Source organism: Prionailurus bengalensis, chromosome B2 (assembly GCF_016509475.1).
Source record: "Prionailurus bengalensis isolate Pbe53 chromosome B2, Fcat_Pben_1.1_paternal_pri, whole genome shotgun sequence".
NCBI lineage: Eukaryota > Metazoa > Chordata > Mammalia > Carnivora > Felidae > Prionailurus > Prionailurus bengalensis.
The window spans coordinates 54232489-54260219 of NC_057349.1; the positions used below are offsets into that span (position 1 = coordinate 54232489).

The window sequence follows — 27731 nt, forward strand, 5'->3', positions numbered from 1 at the left end:
TTGGTTTTTGAAAGTCTGGTCAATTGTGATCTTGGAACTAATCTTTGTGGTTAATTACTTTAAGGAATTTTTATAGAAAGCTGTCACTTTTCTTGACTATTAATACTTCAGTGATGCAAACTTTGGCACAGTACCTTTTCTCTTCTCTTCTCTTCTCTTCTCTTCTCTTCTCTTCTCTTCTCTTCTCTTCTCTTCTCTTCTCTTCTCTTCTCTTCTCTTCTCTTCTCTTCTCTTCTCTTCTCTTCTCTTCACGTAATCTCTACACCTAGCATGGGGCTCTATCTCACAACCTGAGATCAGGAGTCTCAGGTTTTTCTGACTGAGCCAGCCAGGAGCCCTTGGTACAATACTTTGACTTTCACTTTTCTCCTCTTTTCTTAATTATATAATCCATTCTCCTTTTGGCACTTGGAGACAAACTCTTGATTAAATATATAATATTTTTCTTTGATTAGGTTGAGAGTGGAGTAAACCAGTGATGATATTAAAACTGAATTTAGTACTGGCCAGGTTTCTCTGATGAAAATGATACAAGGAACCCAGCTGTATTTGGCTTGTTTCATTTCTCTGTGACAGGGTTATTATGCTCTAGACGTGTCATTTGGGGGAGCCAAAGCACTGTACTTAAATTTCCAATCGTCCATTCAGTGTGGAAGGGAAGAGTAGTGAAATGAATTGAAAGTTCATGGTTTGCAGGTGTTTATATGTTTCTTCCTTCTGCTTTAATAGTAAATGGCTGCTGGGGTTTGTTAAATAGCAAATGAATAAGGCTAAATGTTGGGCATTTGTATTCCTAAAGTTTAACTTTTCACTTTTGCATGTTAGGTGTCCTGTTGATATTTCAGTGGTTAAGAGAAATAAGTATTTTCAGCTGGATATGTGTCCTATCACTTCAGAGCTGTAGTTGTTCCAAATTAGGCTGCCGATTCTTCCTTTGAGACCTACTATGAGATACCAGAATACTGCGTTTGGAATGTAGACTTGATTTTTCCAGTCATTGAACCGACTAATATTTTCTGAGTGCCTGTAGATGCAAAACACTGAATTATATTACAAATATTGCCACTTGATTAAGTCTTTAAAGAAAAAATTTGGTACTGTTGATTAGTGTCTATCAGAGCTATTGTTTGTTGATTAGTGTATATCAGAAGTATTGTTTGTACTGTCTCTAGATCCAGGTTGTTCGGGGATGCAGTAGAATCTGCATACAGATAGATTGAAATTTGGATTTGGGAAAGATAGCTTCTTGCTTATTCTGTGTCAGTTTTCATTTGGTTTGTTGTATATCCTTTCAAATGAATTAGAATTCATTTTAGTTCCCTTTTTATTTTATTTTTTAATAAAAAATTTTTTTTAATGTTTATTTTTGAGAGAGAGTGAGTGAGCGAGCATGCACACACACACACAGGCCCGCACAAGTGGGGGAGGGGCAGAATCTGAAGCTCCCAGCTGTCAACACAGAGCCCACAAAGGGGCTCAAACTCACCAGCTGTGGTATCATGACGTGAGCCGAAGTTGGACACTTAATCGACTGAGCCACCCAGGAGCCCCTTAGTGTCCCTTTTTAACATAAGCTTAATATGATTATTTTTCTTATTATTTACCACTCCCTTTGACACACAGGCACATAGGCATGTGCACACACCATGAAGAGTTACATTTTGGGTAGTATTTATAGAAGGATAAAGATAATTTGTTTGAAAGTTTTTAGTAGGTTGATGTCTGTAGTCATGAGAAAAGTCTACTTTTGAATTTCATGGCCTCTTTTTGGTAAGAGGATTAATTCTAGAACAGAGGGGCTATTTCCAAGACCACATCTTTATCAGAAGCTGGGGTTTAATATATGTTAGAAATGATATATGCTTCCTCTACCATCTCTTAAGCTTTTGTTATTTATTACTTGTTTATCAAAAACTGGAAATTGGTACTTTTGTTAGCTAATAGGGTGTTTTGGTCCTTTAAGAGAGGAGATACTTGAAAAAAAAAAAAGCATCCCTCTGTGTGTGAGAGAATGTAGTGCCTGTGGATAAAAGTAATGCCTTATCTTAGTTTCTTGTGATGAGCTTTGCTACTTTATATTGTCCTATGGTCTCTTGTCTGACAAAGAAAATTGACAGGTTACTTACCTTTTTATGAGTGCATTTCTTTAAAACTGTATGATTGAATGCTTAGTGAAATTAGCCTTGGCTCCTGTGGTACTGAATGGCAGAAGTGGAGAGAAGCGTGCTCCTTCCTTCCTTTTTTCCTTAAAAAATGCTGCTTGAATCAAGTTTGAATAAAGTTGACCTCCTGGGTAGTTGATGGAGGATAATTGAAATGAAATATTTTTCTTTTCTTCTGAGTATTGTGTTACTTTGCTCCAAATGACATAATTAGCTTAAATGTTGTGAAGTGTTAGATTTTAGCAAACTGAGTTTAATTTGTGTTTCTTTATTTTTACTGTATATATGTAAAATTTGATAATTAATAAAGATTTAAAGGAATATCTAACTGATAAATTCACCCTGTTTCACCTTCTTAAACCTAAGAAGCATAATTTGGCTAAATTATGCAAAATGCTAATTAAAGGGTTTAATTTGCTAATCATCTCAGTTTGATTAGAGGCAGATGCTGATTATCTGCACAAGTCTAAATGGACCTTTCAGAGATGGCTTTCATTATTTAAAATCAACTTGTCAAACTAATTAAGATATAAATTTAAGGAATAACAAATACCAGTAGTTATCTATAGACTTTCAGTGTAATGCAAGGCAAGATAATTCACAAATGCTTTACACCAAAGACTTGGTGTATGCAGTGTCATTATGAATTTCAGTACTCTCAAAGTTTAAGAGCTGAACTTGGGCTTTTTTACTGAGCTCATTAGATTGTCTAGTCGTACCTTTGTTGGTCCTTTGGGTCTCTGACATTTTTTCTGCCTCTTTTTTCCCTCTCCTATAAAGGAAAACAGTGTTGCGGGGGAGCCAAGACAATCCTGTGCGTGTACATTTAAACCATACATAGGTATGTAGGCAGGTGTATCTCAAATAGGTATACTAAATTCCTCAGAGGAAAGACAGAAAACTGTTTACAGTTCAGTCAAGTGTCTGTGGCTGATTTAGGGTTAAGAGTAGAGAAACCAAGGCAGAGACTGCATAATTCCTAATCTGATTTAGATACAAACAGCCCAGTAACAGAAAATGTTTGGGGTTTTTCATTGCAGACCTAGGGTGTTAGGATACAAGATTTGATATGGTCCTACTTTGATCTGCACCAAGGTCGAGGGTAGTAGGATGAGGCAGCATGATGTCTAAGTGGGGATAATCTGTATGTCATATGGCCTAGGGGTGGAGAGCACAGGTTCTGGTGCCTTACTACCTGGGGTTGAATACTGGAGCTGCCTCTTAATGGTGGTTATATTTTTTCTCCAATTTGATTTTCTCGTCTGAAAAATAGAAAATATAATAATACTGTCTCATAAGGTTAGGAAGCTTTAATAAAGTTAATACATGTAAAGTACTTAGAGCAGTGTTTGGCAGATAGTAAGCACATAATAAAAGGTAACTATAACTTATTTGTTACTTTCTAGTTTCTTTGTGAGATTTGCAAAAGATGGTGTACATAGAAAACATTGGGTTCTTTCCCCAAATATCCCTTTGAGTGATTTAAAAATGATTGCTACAAATATGTGTATAATAACAAAAAAATATGTAAGAACTTGAGTTGTATGAGATAAGCTAATAGAATTTGGAATACTAGAATTTTATTACAATGAATAAGTGCAGATTTTAATTTTAGTCCAGTTCTTTTTATGTCAGTTTAGCAGTATGTATAGATAGTTGCTAGACTGACAACTGGATGGTTCCTGATCATGAGTAGTTTTTACATCTGGATTCAAAGGGTGGAATGGGAAGTGCTTTTGAAATTCAGTTATTTTCTAGCTCTCAGAAGACTAAAAGGTTACTATGTAATAGGATAAAGAGCGTAAAGGGTAAAGAATGCCATGGGTTTTGTAAATACTTAGACCAGTAGAATTTGGTGGAAGTGACACTGTACTAGTTTTTGAGTGCAGACCTTAAGAAACTGGCAGCTTCTACTTCCTGTGTCTGGCATACTTTCTTTGGGAATCCTGAGATGTCATGAAGAAGTCTAGCTAGACTTGCTCAGATCTGCTTGGTGGAGAGGTCTGTTCTGAAGCCTGGCATAAACTAGCAACTGCCATACTGGAGAGGCCATGTCTTGGCATTTCTCGACAGTCCCAGCGGAGCTCAGCCTTTTAGCCATCTCTGCCAAGGTGCCAGACGTGAGTGAAGCCATCTTGGGCTCTTCAGTCTATTTATTCATCATTTCAAGACCTCAGGTGACCTCATTTGATGCCATATGGAACAGATGAATTGCTGACTGTATCCTTTCTGAATTTCTGACCAACAAAATTGGGAGAAAATAAAACTGTTGTTGCTTTAAGCTGCTAAGTTTTAGGGGTAATTTATTATGCGGTAACATGTAACTGGAATCCATAGGTAAGCTAGAGCTTCTGGCTTCTTAAATTTAAGCAGAAATCAAAGCAGTGTAACCTAGATACCCTCAACTCTACCATGATTTGGAAAGACTTTGAAACTTAGTGAAAATTTTATAACTCAGAACTATAGTTAATAGTATGGAAAATGAAATTCTGGTAATTAGATGAGTAGAGAAGATAATCTGAGCTCCCTCAGATTACTCAGAAGGGACAGAAATAGGAACATTCTTGATGAATGCTTTCCACTTTTCACAAGTTTGATTGGTGAGGCTGCTTAAAAAGAGTTAGCTGAGAAGTTGATGCCTTTTTAATTTTGAAGAACAGAAGCTTGCTACATTTCTGAGATCTGCCAGGAGTTTGAAAATCTTTTGAGGTCTTCTTTATTTTCAGAGATACCTTTTTATGTTTCAGGACCTGAGGAAGAGAGGTAATAAGGTATAAGGTAGTTGATGTTTTCAGTGTTCTTACCCTCTCAGAGTTTGCCAAAATTTAGAGTAGACCAAAAATCAGCTGAGAGATGGTGAACTAAGAGATATGGTTAGGGCCTTATGTAGGTGCTGTGGGGGATTTAAAACACTTAAAAAAACATTTTTTTTAAACTTTATTTTAGAGAGAAAGAGACTGTGAGCTGGGGAGAGGGGCAGAGTGAGAGAGAAAGAGAGAGAGAGGGGCTCTCAAGCAGGCTCCAAGCTCAGCATAGAGACTGACGCAGGGCTTGATCCCACGACTGCCCAAGATCATGACCGGAACAGAAATCAAGAGTCAGACACTTAACCAAGTGAGCTACCCAGGCGCCCCCTAAAGCACTTTATTATATAGGAAGGTTATAAATAAGTGAGTAAAAGCACTCATAAGTTACTATAGACACCATTACCATATAGGCTCCTTGATTTTTGTGTGCTGTTTTGAAATGGTTGCAGATTTTTTTTAAATTAACATGTTTTTGTTTTATTCTTTTAAATATTTATTTTGAGAGAGTGAGAGGTACCTAGATTAATACACAGTTTATAAAAAGTGTGCTTGCTGGGGTGCCTGGGTGGCTCAGTTGGTTAAACATCTGACTTCTGCTCAGGTCATAATCTCATAGTTTGTGAGTTCGAACCCCACATCAGGCTGTATGATGTCAGCATAGAGCCTACTTTGGATCATCTGTCCCTTCTCACACTTCTCCTCTCCCATTTACATGTGTGTTCTCTTTCTCTCTCAAAAATAAATGAACATTAAAAAAATGAAAAGTGTGCTTGCTGTTCTGATATATCTTTAATCTAAGTCCCTAACTGCCAAAATTCTCTGAAGCACATGCTACATAGAAAATCTCGAGCTACTGGGGTCCTTCATAGTACTTCATAGCTAATACTTAATAAATGCTGTATGTATATCCAGCATTATGTTTGGTGTTACAGAGGATTTATATTTTTTTAGTTTGAGAGAGTAGAGACTGTTTTCATGAAACAAAGTGCAAAATAATAATCTGCCAGAATGTTTGATACAGTCTCTAAGAGTTATGAAAAAGTAAGGGGGATATTGCTACAGACTGGATTCATCTAGGAAGGCATCATTGAGCTGACAGTGTTCGAACTGAATTTCAAAAGATAACAGATAAAGGAGGTACAGGTATTCTGATGGGTGGGATATTGTGCCAACTGCACCCTCAAATATTTGAATAATTTTCTGAGGAACTAAAAATATTGAATTGGGTCAACAAAATGGGAAACCTTTGTCCAAGCCATAAAACTGCTTTCTAATATTTTCATTTGCAAATATATTTGAGCATCTGTTGGAATAAGTACCTCCTTTCCCTTTACCCCAGACACAAAAAAATAGCTAGTGTTCTATCCGCTTGAATTTCAGATAATAATGATGAAAATGTAAATTTAATAATAAATAAGATTTGATTTCCCATGGCTTATACGAAAAAATTGTAACAAGTCAATTTCTTTTTCGTACCTTATTTTTCCCTGCTTTTATTTCATTCTCCATGTGTTTGAATAAACATAGCTGCACCATTGGTCCATATTGACTCTTAAGTTTCAACCTTTCCTCCCCAGCTAAGTAAAGCCATATTTTGATAATCTGCTGTAGGCTCCTTAACTTCAAAAACTTCAGTCCTTAACCACATCTTTCATGAATCAGTTTGGCTCCCCTTCTTCCATTCATCTTGAAAATGTCCACAGTGCTATATAGTTTAAAAACTTAGAACCAAGTAAAGTTGAACAATTTTCTACTGGGCTACATTGCAAAAATGGGAAAGGAAAATTACTTTTTTTTGTTTTGTTTTGTTTTTTATTTGGAGGACATTTGCCAGTTGGAACCTCAACAAAGATTGAGTTTGGGAGGCCTTTAATTGTGCACCAAAAGGTTATTGCAGAAGAAAACATAAGGGAGATGTCATAAAGAAGAAAATTTGAAGCTCAGTAATAGAAAACTGTGTGAAGAAATAGGCATTCTGCCAATTAGCTGGGTGCTTGAAATAAATAGTTTGGAATTAAAGAAACAGATGCAAATTTCAAAGACTGGATTAACTTAGTTCATAAAGAAACTGGGGAGTGGAGAACAAACTTCAGGTTATGGGAGTTGTAAAGCATATTTACTATTCTTTATAGTTTTGCTCCAAAATACTTGGTTTTTATAATGTTAAATGTAAAATCAGAATTGTTAATTTAGTATTTTATGTTAAACCATTGAAATAAAATTCTAGGTATATTTAGGTGAAATGAATTATGATCATAGGAGTTCAGTCTTGAACTGTTGACTGTCCTAGCAGTCAGTAAATAATTCCCAAACTGGGCATAGTGTGGTTATGAGTTTGTAGGAAGGCTATCCAACAAAGCATATAAATGGTGTCTAACCCTCGGTCTCCTTATCTGTTGAATAGTCGTGACACAATTGTATAAGTAACCAATTAATAAAAGAAAACATTTGTATGTATTAAGGAGATGTGCAGGAAAACATTAAATGTTCTTCTTTCCATAAATGTCTGGCTATTCTTATGTTGCATTAGTTTGAAGTGAAGTAGGGTTCTTTAAGGTTTATTACTATGCTTCTTTTATCTTTTAGGCATTGTCACCCAAACCAAAAAAAGCAAGAAAGGAGATTGCATTCTTTATTGAAAGAGATTTTTGCTGGATGTAGAATTTTAGGTTGGCAGGTACTTTTTTTTTGTAAGATTTTATTTTTAAATAATCTCTACACCCAATATGGGGCTCAAGCTTAAAACTCCAAAATCAAGAGTCTAATGCTCTACTGACAGCCAGCCAGGCCTCCCGTACATTTTTTTATTTATTTTATTTATTTTATTTATTTTTAAAGAGATTTTTAGACAGGTACTTTCTTTTAACACATTTAAGATACATAATTCTCCTGTGTTTTGGCTCCCATTTTTGCTATTGAGAAGTCAACTGATAGTCTAACTGTAGCTCCTTTGAGGGTAAGATAGCCACTGTGCTATTGTGATGGCCCTCATGTCAGGATATAGATCGATATGGGGGTCGAGATTGCTATGAGGACTGAAGCAGTAGAGACTATGATAACAGGATAGGCAGTAGTAGGAGAGCATTTGGTAGTGGGTACTGTAGGGATGATGACTATAGAGGAGGCTGGGACTGCTATGAAGACAGGTATGACACGAGATGATGGGTCATGGAGCTCCAGAGATGTTTACTCTTGGGATAATCATAAGCATGACGGTAGAGTTTCCCTACCCACCCCCCCCCAAGACCCAAACTGAATCTAAATCCTCGCAGTACTCCTAATGAAGAAGATTCCTCTGCTAGCAGAGGTTCTGGTTCATTGAGCAGCCTCTGTCTTTGGAGGGTCAAAGCTTGTTAACACAGCGGCTAGAGACCAAGAAGTAGAATAGCAGCTATGGAACGAATGGGAGAAACTGCGACACCAGCTGCATGAGCCAAAACTAGAACAACAGCCTCAGGAGAGACACGCAAGCTGGTGAAGCGAAGAAACTCAAGAACAGAACAGTCCAGAACAGGAATTGAGTCATCACAGACTGGGACCTCAGCCCCATCTTGCAGAAATGCACGAAGGAGAGTGAAAGTTTCTAGAAAGTGAAACACTCAATGAAGAGGAAGACTGTCACTCTCCAACTTCTAAGCCTCCCAAACCTGAACAGCCTTTAAAAGTAATGCCAGCCCCTCCACCAATGGAGAATGCTCAAATGAAGCCAAGTTCTAACCCTCCTGCTCCATCTTAGACCTCAGATACAGAGCAGCAGTCCCCTACCAGTGGGGGGAAAATAGTTCAGGCTTAACCATCTGGGGAAGGACCAGCAAGGAAAGATGAAAATAAAGTAAATGAAGTGAGTGTCCCAAAGGGCCAAAGTGGGAACTCCAGCCGTGGTCCAGAAGATGGAGGGAACAGAGACCACCTAAAGGAGACAGGAAAGATGGCAAAAAGGATCAAGACTCCCGATCTGCACCTGAGTCAAAGAAACCTAAAGAAAATCCAACTTCCAAGTTGGGTTCGGCAAGCAAGTATTCTGCTTGCTCTGTTGGTGAAGATGGGAATGAAGGAGAAGATTATACTGAATGGACCTCTGCATCTTGTGCTTTCTTCTAGTCTCACTAGGAACATTCGAGAGCAAATCAAACCTCTATCCAGACAGGACTGTAAAACCCACCATCTCCTGGAGACCTTTCTTTAAAAACAGAAATAAGAAATTCTTTTGCATGCTGCTGCAGCCTTTACAGTATTGAATTAACTGGAGAATCACCAGTGTAGTCCAAGAAAGAGACGTACAACTTTGAAGGGAAAAGTTGTACAGTTTTACGACATATGCAGTTGGCTCGTGTGATTAGTGCCTGGGGGTCTCCACTTAGCAAAATGGCAAGTGATAGTGATGCTGTGTTTGGATCTGGTTGGGCAGTTGGGCAGGTATAAGGAAGAGTGTGAGATTTCTACCTTTGCATTCTTATCCTATTGTGGCATGTATGAATTCTCAAACATAATCTGAATAAATTTTCTGTCCTTGGAAAAATAGGTTTAGTCTCTGAAGTTGTTTTAGTCTCGAGGAGGCTGCTAGCCCCTCCTCTTATTTAATTCTGAGTTACTGGGGCCAGCCTAAGGGGAATTTCTTCATTTTTATACCTCTTCACCTCCAGGGGAATAGTTAAGGAGTGAATCTGTTTGCCACTAAAGAATAAGAATAGGATTGCCTGGTGACCAAAATAAGTGAGAAAATTGGTTTGAAAGGAAGCTGTGGCGAGGCAACAAATTACTTTGCACCATTAATAGGGGGAAATGGTATGACCTCCAGTAAACATTGGAGCAGGAAGCACTTAGGGGTTGTGGGAATTCCCAACTCTTTTATATATCCTGCTTTTGCCTTTTCTTAAACAGTGAGTGTCCTTTCTGAAAGTTCTGAAACCCTGAACTGTTGAAATCTTGAAGCTTTAAAAATTTGGGCTATTGTCCTGGTCTTAGTTCTTCATGCTACTTTTTTTTTTCATTCATCTAAATTTTATTTTTTATTTTATTTTTAACGAAATTTATTGTCAAATTGGTTTCCATATAACCCCCAGTGCTCATCCCAACAGGTGTCCTCCTCAGTGCCCATCACCCACTATCCCCTCCCCTCACCCCCCATCAACCCTCAGTTTGTTCTCAGTATTTAAGAGTCTCTTATGGTTTGCCTCCTTCCCTGTCTGTAACATATTTCCCCCAGTTCCCCTCCCTGCCCCGGTCTTCTGTTGAATTTCTCAGGATCCACATATGAGTGAAAACATATGGTGTCTGTCTTTCTCTGCCCGACTTATTTCACTTAGCATAACACTCTCCAGTTCCATCCACGTTGCTACAAATGGCCAGATTTCATTCTTAACCATTGCCAAGTAGTATTCCATTGTTATAAACCACATCTTCTTTACCTGTTTGTCAGTTGATGGACATTTAGCCTCTTTCCATAATTTGACTGTGTTGAAAGTGCTGCTATAAACATTGGGGTACAAGTGCCCCTATGCATCAGCACTCCTGTATCCCTTGAGGAAATTCCTAGCAGTGCTATTGCTGGGTCATAGGGTAGATCTATTTTTAGTTTTTTGAGGAACTTCCACACTGTTTTCCAGAGTGGCTGTACCAGTTTGCATTTCCACCAACAGCGCAAGAGGGTTCCTGTTTCTCCATATCCTCGCCAGCATCTATAGTCTCCTCATTTGTTCATTTTAGCCACTCTGACTGCCATGAGGTGGTATCTCAGTGTGGTTTTGATTTGTATTTCTCCGATGAGGAGTGACGTTAAGGATCTTTTCATGTGCCTGTTGGCCACGTGGATGTCTTCTTTAGAAAAGTGTCTATTCATGTCTTCTGCCCATTTCGTCACTGGATTATTTGTTTTTTAGGTGTGGAGTTTGGTGAGGTCTTTATGGATTTTGGATACTAGCCCTTATCTGATAGGTCATTTGCAAATATCTTTTCCCATTCATTTGGTTGCCATTTAGTTTTGTTGATTGTTTCCTTTTTTATCTCTGAGGTCAGAGAGGTTTTTTCCTATTTTCTCCTCTAGAGTTTGATGGTTTCCTGTATCACATTCAGGTCCTTTATCCATTTTGAGTTTATTTTTGTGAATGGTGTAAGAAAGTGGTCTAGTTTCGTTCTTCTGCGTGTTGCTGTCCAGTTCTCCCAGCACCATTTGTTAAAGAGACTGTCTTTTTTCCATTGGATATTCTTTCCTGCTTTGTCAAAGATGAGTTGGCCATACTTCTGTGGGTCCAGTTCTGGAGTCTCTATTCCATTGGTCTATGTGTCTGTTTTTGTGCCAATACCATGCTGTCTTGATGATTACAGTTTTGTAGTAGAGGCTGAAGTCTGAGATTGTGATTCCTCCCGCTTTGGTTTTCTTCTTCACTATTAACTTTGGCTATTCGTGGTCTTTTGTGGGTCCACACAGATTTTAGGATTGCTTATTCTAGCTTCGAGAAGAATGCTGGTGCAATTTTGATTGGGATTGCATTGAATGTGTAGATAGCTTTGGGTAGTATTGACATTTTAACAATATTTATTATTCTAATCCATGAGCACGGAATGTTTTTTTCCATTTCTTTGTATCTTCTTCAATTTCCTTCATAAGCTTTCTGTGGTTTTCAGCATGTAGATCTTTTACATCTTTGGTTAGGTTTATTCCTAGGTATTTTATGCTGCTTGGTGCAATTGTGAATGGGATCAGTTTCTTTATTTGTGTTTCTGTTGCTTCATTATTAGTGTATAAGAATGCAACTGATTTCTGTACATTGATTTTGTATCCTGCGACTTTGCTGAATTCATGTATCAGTTTTAGCAGACTTGTGGAGTCTGTCAGGTTTTCCATGTATAGTATCATGTCGTCTGCATAAAGTGAAAGCTTGACTTCATCTTTGCCAATTTTGATGCCTTTGATTTCCGTTTGTTGTCTGATTGCTGATGCTAGCACTTCCAACACTATGTTAAACAACAGTGGTGAGAGTGAACATCCCTGTTGTATTCCTGATCTCAGGGGGAAGCTCTCAGTTTTTCCCCATTGAGGATGATATTAGCTGTGGGCTTTTCATAAATGGCTTTTATGATGTTTAAGTATGTTCCTTCCATCCCGACTTTCTCAAGAGTTTTTATTAAGGATGCTGAATTTTGTCAAATGCTTTTTCTGCATCGACTGACAGGATCATATGGTTCTTATCTTTTCTTTTATTAATGTGATCTATCATGTTGATTGATTTGCGAATATTGAACCAGCCCTGCAGCCCAGGAATGAATGCCACTTGATCGTGCTGTTGATTGATTTGCTAGTTATCTTGTTGAGAATTTTTGCATCCATATTCATCAGGTATCTTGGCCTGTAGTTCTCTTTTTTTGTTGGGTCTCTGTCTGGTTTGGGAATCAAAGTAATTCTGGCTTCATAGAATGAGTCTGGAAGTTTTCCTTCCCTTTCTATTTTTTAGAACAGCTTGGGAAGAATAGGTATTATCTCTGCTTTAAATGTGTGGTAGAATTCCCCAGGGAAGCCATCTGGTCCTGGACTCTTATTTGTTGGGAGATTTTTGATAACTGATTCAATTTTTTCACTGGTTATGGGTCGGTTCAAATTTTCTATTTCTTCCTGTTTGAGTTTTGGAAGTGTGTGGGTGCTTAGGAATTTGTCCATTTCTTCCTGGTTGTCCATTTTGTTGGCATATAATTTTTCACAGTATTCCCTGATAATTGCTTGTATCTCTGAGGGATTGGTTGTAATAATTCCATTTTCATTCATGATTTTATCTATTTGGGTCATCTCCCTTTTCTTTTTGAGAAGCCTGGCTAGAGGTTTAGCAATTTTGTTTATTTTTTCAAAAAACCAACTCTTGGTTTCATTGATCTGCTCTACTGTTTGTTTAGATTCTATATTGTTTATTTCTGCTCTGATCTTTATTATTTCTCTTCTTCTGCTGGGTTTGGGCTGTCTTTGCTGTTCTGCTTCTATTTCCTTTAGGTGTGCTGTTAGATTTTGTATTTGGGATTTTTCTTGTTTCTTGAGATAGGCCTGGATTGCAATGTATTTTCCTCTCAGGACTGCCTTCACTGCATCCCAAAGCATTTGGATTGTTGTATTTTCATTTTTGTTTGTTTCCATATATTTTTTAATTTTTTCTCTAATTGCCTGGTTGACCCATTCATTCTTTAGTAGGGTGTTCTTTAACCTCCATGCTTTTGGAGGTTTTCCAGACTTTTTCCTGTGGTTGATTTCAAGTTTCATAGCATTGTGGTCTGAAAGTGTGCATGGTATGATTTCAATTCTTGTATACTTATGAAGGGCTGTTTTGTGACCCAGTATGTGATCTATCTTGGAGAATGTTCCGTGTGCACTTGAGAAGAAAGTATATTCTGTTGCTTTGGGATGCAGTGTTCTAAATATATCTGTCAGGTCCATCTGATCCAATGTATCATTCAGGGCCCTTGTTTCTTTATTGACCATGTGTCTAGATGATCTATCCATTGTTGTGAGTGGGGTGTTAAAGTCCCCTGCAGTTACCACGTTCTTATCAATAAGGTTGCTTATATTTGTGATTAATTGTTTTATATATTTGGGGGCGTCTGTATTCGGTGCGTAGACATTTGTAATTGTTAGCTCTTCCTGATAGATAGACCCTGTAATCATTATATAACACCCTTTTTCATTTCTTGTTACAGCCTTTAATTTAAAGTCTAGTTTGTCTGATATAAATATCACTACTCCAGCTTTCTTTTGACTTCCAGTAGCATGATAGATAGATCTCCATCCCCTCACTTTCAATCTGAAGATATCATCAGGTCTAAAATGAGTCTCTTGTAGACAGCAAATAGATGGGTCTTATTTTTTTTATCCATTCTGATACCCTATGTCTTTGGGTTGGAGCATTTAGTCCATTTACATTCAGTATTATTATTGAGAGATATGGGTTTAGAGTCATTGTAATGTCTGTTACAGTTTCATGCTTGTAGTGGTGTCTCTGGTACTTTGTGGTCCTTGCAACATTTCACTCACAGAGTCCCCCTTAGAATCTGTTGTAGGGCTGGTTTAGTGGTGATGAATTCCTTCAGTTTGTTTGGGAAAACCTTTATCTCTTCTTCTATTCTGAATGACTTGCTGGGTAAAGGATTCTTGGCTGCGTATTTTTTCTGTTCATTACATTGAAGAGAAATGACAGGAGTGGGGTGGGGGGAGAAAAAGTAAACATTGATTAGGCAGAGAAACTAAAAGGCTTAATCCAGAGAGAGAGAAAGGAAAATAAAGAAGGAGGTGGGGAAAACGAAACGAAGATAATGTTACCCAGACAGAGAAACTATATGGCTTGATTATTCCAGAGAGAGAAAGGAGTGTAAAGACGGAGGTGTAGAACATGTATCAAGACAATGGATTCAATATGCCTGTTTAGACAGACTAATAACCAGAGTAACCAGCCTAGGGGAGGGAAGAGATAAGAAGGAGAAAAGGGGGGAGGGAGAATATAGCTATTTATGCAGAATTGACCTAGAGTTAATCCAGGCAATGCTGCATCGCTTGTCTGCAGGAGCTGTCTGCCGGGTCTGTGCCACTCTGGTGGATATGCAGTTACCCAGTGCAAAAGTGTGTGGTTTGGCATTTTCTGGACCCTCCTCCACTATGGGCCCCGGGAGTGATCCCTGAGGCCCTGCCTTGGTGGTTGGGTGGTGGGGGTGCGGTGGGAATGGTGATTTCCCAGTCTCTTCTCCATGGAGCTGGACCCAGTGGACTCAGTTGGAGTCGTCCTCACTGTGCCACGGGTGCAGACGGGGCGGACCCTTCTCTCTCCGCCAATTCCCCTGACCCTGAGCTTGGCTGGGATTCAAAGTCCCGCTCCGTGTGCTCTGGCACTGGGGAAGCGCCTCTCCATGCCACGGGATATGTGGTCCCAGCTGGCTTTGTGCTGCCGCATTTCAGGGAGGACAGCCTTCTACTGTGGACTGAGAGCTGCTGCCCTAGCCACCTCGAGCCCCCGGGGTGGCGGATGCAGGCAGGCTTTGTCTTTTCCCACAGTACTTCAGGGAAAGGCCAGGCTTTTCCTCTTGTAGACTGAGCCCTCAGCCCAGCCACTGTGCCTGGGGGTGGCAGACGCAGGCAGGTTCCGTGCTATCGCGCAGCCCTCCAGGGAGGGAATCACTTTCTCCAGCTGCGGAATGAGCCCCTGACCTACCACTGCACCCAAGGCTGGCTCCTCTCCTCCCCAAATGCGCGAACAGGGAGCCGGCTCCAGTCCGAAGAAAGCCCCACAGTTAGAGATCAGATCCCTCTCAGTCTCAGTCTGAGGTCTTTCTCCTGTCCAGCTATGGTCCTGCACTCCCCTAGCCATTCTTTCTCTGCCCTTTGTCTCTCCGCAGAAGGGGCTTCCTCCCCTCCATGCCTGCGAGGCCTTTTTTTTTTTTTTTTTTTTAATCTCCCCCAGTTCGCAGTTACCCACTCATTTTTTTTCCAGCTTTCCCATTTTCTTCGTAGTAGACTCAGTCTCATTTCCTCCCAGGCTTTGGTGTTCAAAGTCCTTTGGCTTCTACAGTTAACTAAGGATTCCCCCTACTTCTCAGCCATGTTGGCTGAAATATCTCCCTCATGCTACTCTTTACTGTTACCTACCACAAAGCAGCCTCTTTCTTTCTTTCTTTCTTTCTTTCTTTCTTTCTTTCTTTCTTTTTCTTTCTTTCTTTCTTTCTTTCTTTCTTTCTTTCTTTCTTTCTTTCTTTCTTTTTCTTTCTTTCTTTCTTTCTTTCTTTCTTTCTTTCTTTCTTTCTTTCTTTCTATCTATCTATCTATCTATCTATCTATCTATCTATCTATCTAGATATGAGAGAGCATGAGAGGGGAAGAGGCTGAGAGAGAGGGAAAGAGAGAATCCCAAGCAGGCTCCACACTGTCAGCACCGAGCCTGATGGGGGGTTTGATTTCACAAACTGTGAGATAATGACCTGAGCTGAAATGAAGAGTTGGACTCTTAACTGATTGAGCCATCCAGGCACCTTGAGGAGCTTCTATTTAAATCACATATCTCATCTGGGCATTCTCTATCAGCCCCAGGGACCAGAAGCAAATGAGGAATCACTGTTTCTCTCAAGCAAATCTTGGTGTTTTTCATGTCTTTTGACTCTCATTCCTTCCCTCCATTTTCGACCCCTTTTATACCTTGAAAACTCTAGAATTAGTGGTCTTAGGTGGTGAGTGAGGGTGGATAAAGAGGGACAGTTACAATGCGAGCCATTCTTGGGATGCCTGGGTAGCTGAGTCGGTTGAGTGTCCTATTCCTGATTTCAGCTCAGGTCATGATCCCAGGGTCACGGGATTGGAACTGGCTCTGCACTGAGCATGGGATCCTGTTTGAAATTCTCTGTCTCCCTCCCTCTGCCCATCTCCCCTGCTTGTTCTCTCTCTTTCTCTGTCTCTCTCTCAAAATTAAAAAAAATAAGTAAATAAAAAATTTTGTGAGCCATTTTTACAACCACGATTGGGTCTTTTGTTTATGTTTTTACAAGATTTCTTCTTGCTACTGAAATCCTACACCAATGTTTGGATTTATAATGGGGCCTCAACCAGTGTGTGTGTGTGTGTGTGTGTGTGTGTGTGTGTGTGTGTATGTGTGTGTGTGTGTTTTAGCTTTTTTTTTAATTCTTATTTTAAGCTTTTTAAAGCTTTTTTTTTTTTTTTAACTTTAGAGAATAAATGATAATGGAGAGAGCAGTTTAACAAGGTGTTGGTTTCTCCTGCAACACAGTAGCTTAGGTTGCCTGCTTTTATGTGCACCTTTGTATTGTCAGCCCAGTAGATGTATCCTTATGGGTGATAGTGGTACCAGCAGAGAAGTGACACCTTGGTCTCTTATTTGCAAGCCCTTCTTTCATCAGTCCTAGGTTAGACCCTGTGTGGCCATGTAGACATGTTGGTTTATGAATGCTGCAGTGGTGGGAATAATGAATCGTGTACTAGTGAATTACCTTTAAATAATTGGCTTGGATTGGCCAGTAGCCAGGAAGTGAGTTTTAGACAGAGATACCCAAGGCGGAAAGGGATTAAAACAGTTTTTTATTTCTTTATTTTTTAAAGTTAAAAAATGCTTTTTATTTATTTTTGAGAGAGAGAAAGGGACAGAAAGTGGGGAAGGGGCAGAGAGAGGGGGGGACAGAGGATCTGAAGCGGGCTCTGCACTGACAGCAACAATCCCGATTTGGGGCTTGAACTCATGAACCATGAAATCATAACCTAAGCCCAAGTAGACGCTCAACTGACTGAGCCATCCAGGTGCCTCTGAAAGGCTTTTTTTTTTTCTCTTAAAAAAAACATTTGGGGGCGCCTGGGTGGCGCAGTCAGTTAAGCGTCCGACTTCAGCCAGGTCACGATCTCGCGGTCCGTGAGTTCGAGCCCCGTGTTGGGCTCTGGGCTGATGGCTCGGAGCCTGGAGACTGTTTCCGATTCTGTGTCTCCCTCTCTCTCTGCCCCTCCCCCGTTCATGCTCTGTCTCTCTCTGTCCCAAAAAATGAATAAAAAACGTTGAAAAAAAAAATTAAAAAAAAAATAAAAAAACAAACAAACAAAAAAACCAAAAACTTTTGCTGTAGATGATAAAAAGGTAGGGCCCTCTTTAGGTCTATTCCTTCCAAATAGGTACATCCAATAAAAGCTGTTTTTTTTTCCTACTCCCCTCTCCTATTCCCCTGTTAAAACAGAAACAAGGATTATGTCCTTCCTGCTCCTTAATAGTTATAAAATCTATACTAATTATCTTCTATGAAAATGATTTATAATCTGTAGATTTAATACATGAGAGATTGTCTTGAAATGTAAAATCCCATGCTTTGAGTTGTGGGTTTTTTTGGTTCGTTTTCTCCAAATCCAATCTTTGAAGTTAAAAAAAAAAAAAAAAAAAGCCATACTGCTAGCTGTCTCCTTTTAAAATACTTTGGTTCCCAGGGAGCCTGGGTGGCTCATTTGGTTAGTTGTCCGATTCTTGGTTTCTGCTCAGGTCATGATTTCACAGTTTCATGAGTTTGAGCCCCTCATTGGGCACTGTGCTGATAACTCGGAGCCTGCTGTGGATTTTCTTTCCCTGTCTCTCTGCCCCTCCCCACTGACACTGTCTCTGTCTCTCCCAAAAATAAAAAGATACTTTGGATCACTTCTCTTTTATTTTTAATGTTTATTTTTGAGAGAGAGTAGGGGAGGGGCAGCGAGTAGGGGAGGGGACAGAGGATCTGAAGCGGACTCTGTGCTGACAGCAGAGACTTGCTAACTGTGAGATCATGACCTGAGCCAAAGTTGGATGCTTAGCCTATTGAGCCACCCAGGAACCACGGCTTCTGCTTGATTTAAACATTCTGTTTGTCTCGTAGTGGAATTATTTAAAAAAATTTTTTTTAAGTTTATTTTGAGAGAGAGAGAAAGAGAGAGAGAGAGAGAGAGAGAGAGAGAGAGAGAGAGAGAGAGAGAGATTGAGAAGACGAACAAGCCGGGGAGGGGCAGAGAGAAGGAGAGACAGAATCCCAAGCAGGTTCCACACTATCAGCATAGAGCTGGATGCGAACTCACGAACTGTGAGGTGATGACCTGAGCTGAGATCAAGAGTCCGATGCTTAACTGCACCAGTTGGGCACCCCACAGTGGGATTCTTTTTATGTGTTGTCTTGAGTTTCATGAGGCTTCTTGAATCTGTACATTGGTTGTCTTGTCCTAATTCTTTCTCCTCTCCTGGAATTCCAAATGTATTTTAGATCTTTTTAGTCCTTCACATCTTATTCTCAAATTTGTGTTTTCCTTTTTTATTCTTTATCTGTTGATTTATGGTTTGTTCCTCTTGAACCATTTCCCAGTTTTTTTTTCTGTCTTCTGTTTTGTCAGTTCTGCTACCATTGGGTTTTAAATTTTGTCTACTATAATTTCTAGAAGTTCTGTTTGGTTCTGTTAGAGATCTGCTATGTTATGGATTTTTGTTCTTTGCATTCAATTTTACAGTTGTTTGAGCAAACAGTCTTGGAGGTAGGTTCTGAAATTAGGTTCCTGGGATGGATCATGTTGTCGTGTCTTTTCCACTTTAATGAGTGTGCTTGCTTTCACTCTGACCATTTCTAACTCCTGTAGTAAGCAAGGCTAAGTATCAGACCTTGTGGACATTCAGGCCCTCACAGACCTTTTGCTTTTCTTCCATTGCATCCTGGAAGCCAGGCTTTTTTCCTCTTGTGAGTGGCTGCTGCTTTCAGATTTAATTGTTAGCAGAGTCAACTTCTTTTATAAGGTCATGCTATGGTTAAATAATACAGTTAATATATAAGGTAGCATCTTTTATTTGTGTTATCTCTTGGCACTGTGCCTGGCTCACAGAAGAGGCTGAAGAAATGTTTGTGGGATAGGATAGAATGTGTATCTGATGCATCCTGGCAGGTTGTAAGGTTCTGGTCCTGTCATGCCCAGCTTAGAAATTACTGCTGTTTTGATTTACTTAGGAGACTTTTAAGAACTCTTGTATAAATTACCCAGTTTTTTGGAGGAAAAAAAAAAAAGATTTGTTTTCTTGTAGAAGAGAAGAAATGGGCTTAAGTAGAAGCAATTAATCTTTTCTCTCTAGTATAAATTTTAGTATATTCAAATGTGCCTATGCCATTCAAAAAAAAAAAAAAAACAGTAATAAAGTAACCAGACGATTGATTTTTCCATTGATCAGCTTGGCAGAATTACTGAGACATCAACATACTAATTAGAATCTCAGGATATTAAACTATTGTTTGTTTTCTAACTGAATGTTTTGAATGATTATAAATGGCAAAGAATTGGTAAGTGATATACTATGCTATCAATTTTAGTTAATTAACACAGCAACACAGTGATAATTATTTCCTTTTTTATTTGCTGTTTTTCCTCTTTCCTAAAAACTTACTAATTATTAGCGATTTATTTTTTATTTTTTCCTATTATGTGGCTCTCTTTTGTACATTTAAATGTAGAAAATATATTTTAAGAATTGGATTATAGGGTCTCCTGCCTGGCTCAGTCAGAAGAGTGTGTGACTCTTGATTTTGGGGTCTTGAGTTCGAGCCTCACATTGGCTGTAGAGATTCCTAAAAAATAATGTATTAAAAAAAAGAATTGGATTGTAAATAGAAAAAAATGTTTTAAACTATTATTTTAGGTTGAAAATGTTCTGGTTATTTATTACTATGTAACAACTTAAGCCCAAATCTAAGTAACAATTCTAAAATCTGATATCAAAACTGAAAACTAAAACCAAATCTTAAACCATATCTCACAATTCTGATCGTTAGGGATTCATACTGGGCTCTCAACAGGGTGATTTTCCTGCTCCCCATGGTCTCGTTTGAGGTTACTCGGTTGACAACTAGTCTGGTGTAGGATGTCCAAGATGGCTTCACTTACATGCCCAGTACTGAGGTGAGAACTTCTAGTATGCTGAACTCTGCTGGGATCCTCTCCATGTGATCCTGAAAGCGAGGAGGTTAGATTGCTCTGGTGACCTAAGGCAGAAGCTGTCAGTCTTCTCAAGATCAGGTGTGAGAGACTGGCATCACTTGTGCCGTACTGTGTTGGTCAAAGCAGTCACAGTCCAGTCCAGATTAAAAGGAAGACAAATAGATCTCAGCTCTTAATGGGTGAAGTGTCAAAAAATTTGCAGCCATTAATCCCCACAGTAATATTAATTAATAGGTCACAGTGCATTTGAGAAACAAAGTGCCCTGTATAGATCACAATACTTAGTACCAATATAGAACTGCATTTATTAGAAGCAGTGATAGCAGTATTAAAAATCAGGATATTTGCCTTTGGTATTTGTTTCATCCACAGATATTTTATTTCCTTGTATAAGAAATGATTTGTAATTGTTTCATTAAGCATTGTATATTTTAAACAGTCTTTTCATTAATAATTGTAGTTTTTAATTTTAGATGTTTTAAAAATTTTTTAATGTTTTCTTTATTTTTGAGAGACAGAGTGCAAGCAAGGGAGGGGCAGAGAGACAGGGAGACACAGAATCTGAAGCAGGCTCCAGGCTCTGGGCTATCAGCATGGAGCCTGATATGGGGCTGAAACTCATAAACTGCCAGATCATGACCTGAGCCGAAGTCGGACGCTTAACCAACTGAACCACCCAGGCACCCCTAATGGTAGTTTTAATATTGGAATTTTTGACATGTCTTTTTACCTGCTAGTACAGGTATGTTTCATTTTAAGAAAAACTAATACTTTAAATCATTTATTTACATTTATTGATGTCCTGCTCCTTTCCACAAAGGATTTGAGGTGACCTGCAACAAGACACATATGACACATCTGTATTGGAGTAAAATATAAGTAACAGTGGATAATGAGGGTCAAGAAAAACCATCAGTAAATGGCATCACCGTCTGCCCAATGGCTAAAGCTCCAAACCTAGGAGGCTTTTTCTTCATCCCCTTCTCTTACAATCCATCCATCTGTGCTACTCCAAAATATATTCCAAATCTATTTGTTTTTTTCTACCTTTCTTCCAGTTCAATCCCTCTTACCTTACCTTCTCTTTTCAGCACAATAATGGCCTTTTCAAAACCACAGTGTAAACAATCAGATCTTAACTTTCCTCTCCCTAAAACCTCAGTTTAATGTACCATTCATAGTATAAAACTCTATCTCAACCAGGTCTGAGGGTTAGCTATCTGCCTCTCAACACCCCTGCCTGCCACTGCTCTCCATCAGCCTCTTTCTCTTGCTTCAACCTGCTAGCCCTTTCCCCCCCTGAAAAAAAGGACCTTTTAGGACCTTTGCACCAGCTCTTTTCTTTGGTTGAGATGCTCTTGCCATAGGTTTTGCGTGACTGACTGCTTTACATTCAGATTTCCCTTTAAATGTCACTTCTTTAGAGAGACCACACAACACAGAGTATAAATCCATTCATAGCACTTTTCTTTTGTTTTATTTTCATCCTAGATTGCTGCCTGATAGTTTATTGTGTATTGTCTGTCTCATTAAAATATAAGCTTCATGAATGCAGTTCTGTTTTGCTGTTTACAGCTGGATCTCATCTTCTGTAAATAGTGCTTGGTACATAGTAGGTCCTCAATGTTTTTAGAAAGAATTATATGTAAAAAATCAAATTTAGAATTGATGGTGATATTTCCAGAATGTGATAAATTTATTTTAGAAAAGAGGATTCTTGGGGCGCCGGGCTGGCTCAGTCTGTGGAGCATGTAATTCTTGATCTTGGGGTTGAAAATTTGATCCCCACATTGGTTGTAGAGATGACTTAAAAATAAAATCATAGGGGCACCTGGGTGGCTCAGTCAGTTGAGCGTCTGACTTTGGCTGGTGTCATGATCTCATGGCTTGTGAGTTTGAGTCCCGCTTTGGGCTCTGTGCTGACAGCTCAGAGTCTGGAGCCTCCTTTGGATTCTGTGTCTTCCTCTCTCTCTGACCCTTCCCTAGCTCACACTGTGTCTCTCAAAAAAAAAAAAAAAAAAAAAAAAAAATTAAAAAAAAAAAGTAAAGTAAAATCTTAAAAAAGAGAATTCTTTCGCTGGGATTTACTCTTTAGACTAGTGATATGTATCAAAATCACTAATGGACCTTTAAAAAAAAATGTATACTTCTGTAGGTCTGGGAGCCACCAGGAATCTGTAATTTTGAAAAGCTCCACCGCAGAACTAATATACAGCCTTATTTAAGGACCAGGGTCTGAGAGAGAGAAAGTTGTGTGGATTCAAGTAGAAGTCTTTTGGGGCGCCTGGGTGGCTCAGTCGGTTAAGCGGCCGACTTCGGCTCAGGTCATGATCTCACGGTCCGTGAGTTCGAGCCCCGCGTTGGGCTCTGTGCTGACCGCTCAGAGCCTGGAGCCTGCTTCAGATTCTGTGTCTCCCTCTCTCTCTGATCCTCCCCCGTTCATGCTCTGTCTCTGTCTCAAAAATAAATAAACGTTAAAAAAATTAAAAAAAAAAAAAGTAGAAGTCTTCTGACCAAAATTATTTATAAACAGAATTGAATATTGTTGACGTGAAGTTTATAGATGAAATCTCTGGGAAGCCTTATTTATATCTTTACTTAAGAGGCCTTTGTAATAGACTAGTGATTCCAAAGTGATGTGCTAAAGTTGATCATTTGGGAGTGTGGGAAGGAAATAAATAATATTCCTTATATAGTTTGAATTTCCCTTTACAGTTTTGAGGGGATGGAGGCATGTTTTAAGTACATAGTACATAGTAATACATGTATGTAATTTGTAAAAATACACGTAGTGGAAGAAAGTGTGTGCTCAAGATATTTTGGTTGTGAAAATGTGGGATCCAAAGAGCATGGAGATCACTCTGCCAGTCTGGATAGGTTATGCGGTGTTAACAAATGAGCCCTAAATTTCAGTTGACTTTCAAAAAGGTTTGTTTCTCATTCATGTTGTATATATTGTGTGGTCCATCTTTAGCCCTGCTCTGTGTCATATAGATGTTGGCACTCAAACTGGTTGAGCAGGCGTTATCTGAAATTTCACCAGTTGCTGTGGCAGAGGGAGGAGAGAATTGGGTAAACAATGTGCTTATGAAGTTTTTGCTGGAGTGTGACACATGTCACTTAGATTTCACTGGCCAAAGCAAGTCACATGGCATTGTAGGAGTCCAGCAGGTAGGGGACATACAACCCTCTCTTAGTGCGGGACTCTGCACAGGGTGAATAGCAATACAGTCTACACAGATAGCTTCTAACTTGTTACTCTGTGGAACGTTTGCCTCACCAGAGCTCACTTTTAATCTCTTTTTAGGAGAGCTGGCAGAGTGAAGCTGCTCTCCCAGATCCTGGTTTGATGGAGAACATCAAAAAGAAAAAGAACATAAAGCCCAAGTACTTAATATTGTTAGTAAAGCAGCATGTAAAGCAATGTAATTGTAACAGTTTAATTATAAAATGTAGAAATGCAGCTTTATCAAAACTGTTAAAGCCCAGTAATTTCTGTTTGACAAAAAGATTTATACCATTATACCATATGCCATTTGAAACATTGAGGTGCTATCTGGTGGGTGTGTCTGGATAACAGGGATTGAGATGTGGGGAATTGTGAGTCGTGGTGGAAACAAAAGAACTTCAGAGCTCAAATGTTTAGGGTCTTTGCTAATTGAAAATTAATCAGAGTAAAGGTTGAGCGTCTGTAGAATAGTAATGTCAGTTACTATGGAAATGTGATTTCATTTAGAGCAATTTGTTTATATACTTTTCAGGAAGATGTTTATTTTGTGAAGTGTGATACACCTTGATTGTAAGATGTTGCAGTGATCTTTATTAGTTATTTTCAGTACCCCCCAGAGATCAGTCCTATGTTTAATAAAATGACAAGTGTATAGAAACTAGGTTAGTTGCCCCAAACATTTCAATTTATGCCTGGAAAACAGAAACTAATCAAAATGTAATCTGTAAACATTAGTGATATTAATAATAAATATTTACCATGTATTAAGGTCATGCTATTGGCGATGCCTATTTGAGGCACTTTCCATACTTTATTTTACTTAAAAGCTATGTAAGATACATATTACTTTCTTAATTTTACTGATGAAGAAACTGAGGTGCAAAGAGGTTAATTAACTTAAGATGTGAACTCAGGGTTCTGCATTTAAAAACTATATACTTTCCACTCTGTTACTCTGTTTTTATAATTGTTCCACTGTGTCTGTTTTTATTTTGTTACGTGAGATTCTTTGTAGAAGCAGGAAGCCATTTCATCTTGTCTTGATGTTTTAGAGGGTATTTTCTAGGCATGTAGTAGGTAACTTCATTGAGGGAGTCTGAGAATATGAAATATGCTCATATTTTACCTGTAGTTTTTAGACAGAAAACAGAAGAGAATACTCAAAGTTATTTTAGATATTTGAAATAATCAAGTCTGTAGCAGTTTATACTAATTAATAAAGTTTTGTAAAAGCATCCTGTGTTTTCTGATGAGAATTTTCTTACTTTGGCCGTTTATATTTTGGTTATAACTAAATTGATAAATGAAAATATAGAATGTGTGTGACAAATGGATGAACTTTTTAATTCACCAAGGAAAAACAGTATTTACCGAAAGGCTATAACACAAGCAATGACATGAATTTTAGATAGAACATGTGTTATTTAGAATGCACCTGGTTTCTTTGGGTGAATGATTTAGGAACATATTGAATTCCTTAGAATTTTTTCATTATTTCTAATCTAAGCAAGAGTAGGCATTTTTTTCCCTATCTTTTGGGGGAGGGTAACATTTCAATGAAAGAAAATCTTACTACATTCTTTTTTTTTTTTTTTTTTTTTTGATAAGCTTTATACCCAGTGTGGGGCTTGAACTCATGACCCCAGGATCAAAAGTAGCATGTTCTACTGACAGAGCCAGCCAGGCGTCCCTTTAATTACGTTCTTTAATACTCTACTTTTTATTCAGAAATTTTTGAATTAAAAGAATAATTTAGTCTTGACTCTGTTTCTAAGGCAAAAGACTAGGGGCACCTGGGTGGCTCAGTCAGTTAAGCATCCGACTTTAGCTCAGGTCATGATCTCACAGTCTGTGAGTTCGAGACCCGCGTCGGGCTCTGTGCTGACAGCTCAGAGCCTGGAGCCTGCTTCAGATTCTGTGTCTCCCTCTCTCTCTCTGCCCCTCGCCCATTCATGCTCTGTCTCTCTCTGTCCCAAAAAATAAATAAAGGTTAAAAAAAATTAAAAAAAAAAAAAAAGAAAGCATTCAACATTTAGAAATTGAATTAAAAAACACCATTATAATAACATTCATGAAATGGGTAAGGAATAAATTTACTAAAATATGTGCAAGCTTAAGGAGGAAGATAAAAATAATATGTAATCCCTTTATCTAGAGTGAGACAGTTTTACTTTGGTCTAAACTTTCTCCCAACACATAAACTTAGGCACAAATACTGGCATGGAATCTCTTAAAGGTTTGTTTTAATTTGTGCTCACCTAACTGTATTAATTTACTTTCAGCTAACAGTATTTCATGGATATTTTTCTATAACAATAATCATAAGTTGTCATAATTTTTAGAATAATTTTACCAAGTGTATAATATTTCATTATGGTATAGTTCTGTTTTCCTTTTTAGTATTTTATTTAAAAAAAATTTTTTTTTCACGTTTATTTATTTTTGAGACAGAGAGAGACAGAGCATGAATGGGGGAGGGTCAGAGAGAGAGGGAGACACAGAATCCGAAACAGACTCCAGGCTCTGAGCCATCAGCCCAGAGCCTGACGTGGGGCTCGAACTCACGGACCGCGAGATCGTGACCTGGCTGAAGTCGGACGCTTAGCCGACTGAGCCACCCAGGCGCCCCCCTTTTTAGTATTTTAAAGAGTAGGAAGTTTAACACATATCAAGAAAAATATATATAAAACAAAAAGATACAGTTCAGTAGATTATTATTAAGTGAACACTAGTCTGTCATCCAGGTGAGGAATAAAGCGTTACTCTTACTTTTCATACTTATCCTTGTGTTCCCTCCTGTGTTTTCCTTCAACTAGTTGTCTTCTCTCTCTTAGAGGAAACCACTGAAGTCTGACTTTATGGTAATCATTTCTTTACCTTTTTTTCTCTTGAGTTGACCACCTGAGTGTTCATCCCTAAACAGTATAATTTTTCTTACTAAAACAAAACTTTATGTAAATGGAGCAATGGGCTATGTTTTATATTGTATGTGGGTTATTTTGCTTAGTATGTTTTTAAGATTTATGCATAGTGTGTGAAGTTTATTTTTGCTATTGCATAGTCTATACTACAAATATATTACATTTATTTATTCTGCTTTTGATGCATTTTGGGGTTTTAATTTTTCACTGTTGTGAATAATGTTGTTTTATGATTATATGATAAGTGCTTGTTCATGTTTCTTTGTATGTATGCTTCTCTAAAGGGCTATGGTCTGAGAACTGGAACATTCTCATCACTTGGGAACTTGTTAGATAATTTTTGGGACCTGCCCTAGAGATTATGAATCAAACTGTAGGAGCGGGGTGCAGCAGTTTCTATTTTAACAAACCTTTTAGGTGTTTCTCATGAATAGTACTGCTTGAAATCCATTGCTCTAGGGTAGGGCTCAGCAAAATGTGTCCTGTGGGCCAAATCCTGTCTGCTGTTTCTGCGTGGCCTGTGAGTGAAGGTTGGTTTTTACATGTTTAATGAGTTGAAAAAGTAAAAGAGGATTTCTTATTAAAGAAAAATTATTATATGAAATATAAGTTTCAGAGTACATAAGTACAGTGTTATTGTAACACAACTGTATCCATTTATTTATACATGGCTGTTTCCTTTCCATAAGGACAAACATTGTACTTGTGAAAGAGACCTTGTGGCTTACAAAGCCTAAAATTTTAACTATTGGGCCTTTCCTAGAAGAAGTTTGCTTATCTCTGCTCTAGTATATATAGGTAGGAGAAAAATTGCTAGGTTATGGGATATGTTTACCTTCAACTTATGAGATAATGCCAGATTTTCTAAAATGTTTATACAAATTTGTACTGCTGTCAGTGGGTTTTGAAGAATTTCATTGCTGTACACATTGATCTGTATTGTCCAACTTAATTTTAGTTCTGGTGAGTAGTAATACCTTCATTGTGTTATTTTGCCCCCCAAATTGTAATGTGAGAAGATTCAAAAATACAGAAAAGTTGAAAGAATCTTATAGTGAATACCCATATGTACTCATCATCTAGATTCTACAATTTACATTTTACTGTACTTGTTTATCACTTATTTTCCATTCCTGTATCTATCCATTTCAGAGTAAGTCCATTTCTAAG

At 38.4% G+C, this 27731-nt stretch overlaps 1 protein-coding gene and 1 pseudogene across 2 annotated transcripts in view; both read left to right on the plus strand.

The window, feature by feature from the left end:
* The window catches only part of PRIM2 (DNA primase subunit 2), a 355938-nt gene that overhangs the window by 30700 nt on the left and 297507 nt on the right, over positions 1-27731 (plus strand). The gene's annotated exons all lie outside the window — the stretch shown is intronic.
* Positions 4214-9113, plus strand: LOC122490220 (annotated as a pseudogene).